The sequence below is a fragment of the Chiloscyllium punctatum genome, chromosome 36 (assembly GCF_047496795.1).
Source record: "Chiloscyllium punctatum isolate Juve2018m chromosome 36, sChiPun1.3, whole genome shotgun sequence".
NCBI classification, from domain to species: domain Eukaryota; kingdom Metazoa; phylum Chordata; class Chondrichthyes; order Orectolobiformes; family Hemiscylliidae; genus Chiloscyllium; species Chiloscyllium punctatum.
This window is the reverse complement of record NC_092774.1, coordinates 4,499,022-4,500,389: the sequence shown is the minus strand read 5'-3', so window position 1 is coordinate 4,500,389 and position 1,368 is coordinate 4,499,022.

The window sequence follows — 1,368 nt, the reverse complement described above, 5'->3', positions numbered from 1 at the left end:
TCCCCACGTTATATTCTGTTCCCACGGCGTTCCCCAGTCTTTCCCCGTTTAAATGATATTCAGCTCCTCTCTCCTTCCTGCAGACCTTCACATTTCCCCACGTTATATTCTGTTCCCGCGGCGTTCCCCAGTCTTTCCCCATTTAAATAATATTCAGCTCCTCTCTCCTTCCTGCAGACCCTCACATTTCCCTACGTTATATTCTGTTCCGCGGCGTACCCCAGTCTTTCCCCGTTTAAATAATATTCAGCTCCTCTCTCCTTCCTGCAGACCCTCACATTTCCCCACATTATATTCTGTTCCCGCGGCGTTCCCCAGTCTTTCCCCATTTAAATAATATTCAGCTCCTCTCTCCTTCCTGCAGACCCTCACATTTCCCCACGTTATATTCTGTTCCCACGGCGTTCCCCAGTCTTTCCCCGTTTAAATGATATTCAGCTCCCCTCTCCTTCCTGCAGACCCTCACATTTCCCCACGTTATATTCTGTTCCCGCGGCGTTCCCCAGTCTTTCCCCATTTAAATAATATTCAGCTCCTCTCTCCTTCCTGCAGACCCTCACATTTCCCTACGTTATATTCTGTTCCGCGGCGTACCCCAGTCTTTCCCCGTTTAAATAATATTCAGCTCCTCTCTCCTTCCTGCAGACCCTCACATTTCCCTACGTTATATTCTGTTCCGCGGCGTACCCCAGTCTTTCCCCGTTTAAATAATATTCAGCTCCTCTCTCCTTCCTGCAGACCCTCACATTTCCCCACGTTATATTCTGTTCCCACGGCATTCCCCAGTCTTTCCCCATTTAAATAATATTCAGCTCCTCTCTCCTTCCTGCAGACCCTCACATTTCCCCACGTTATATTCTGACCTGCAGCGTTCCCCAGTCTTTCCCCGTTTAAATAATATTCAGCTCCCCTCTCCTTCCTGCAGACCCCCACATTGTATTCTGTTCCCGCGGCGTTCCCCAATCTTTCCCTGTTTAAATAATATTCAGCTCCTCTCTCCTTCCTGCAGACCCTCACATTTCCCCACGTTATATTCTGTTCCCGCGGCCTTCCCCAGTCTTTCCCCATTTAAATAATATTCAGCTCCTCTCTCCTTCCTGCAGACCCTCACATTTCCCCACGTTATATTCTGTCCCGCGGCGTTCCCCAGTCTTTCCCCATTTAAATAATATTCAGCTCCTCTCTCCTTCCTGCAGACCCTCACATTTCCCCACGTTATATTCTGTCCCGCGGCGTTCCCCAGTCTTTCCCTGTTTAAATAATATTCAGCTCCTCTCTCCTTCCTGCAGACCCTCACATTTCCCCACGTTATATTCTGTTCCGCGGCGTTCCCCAGTCTTTCCCCATTTAAATAATATTCAGCTCCTC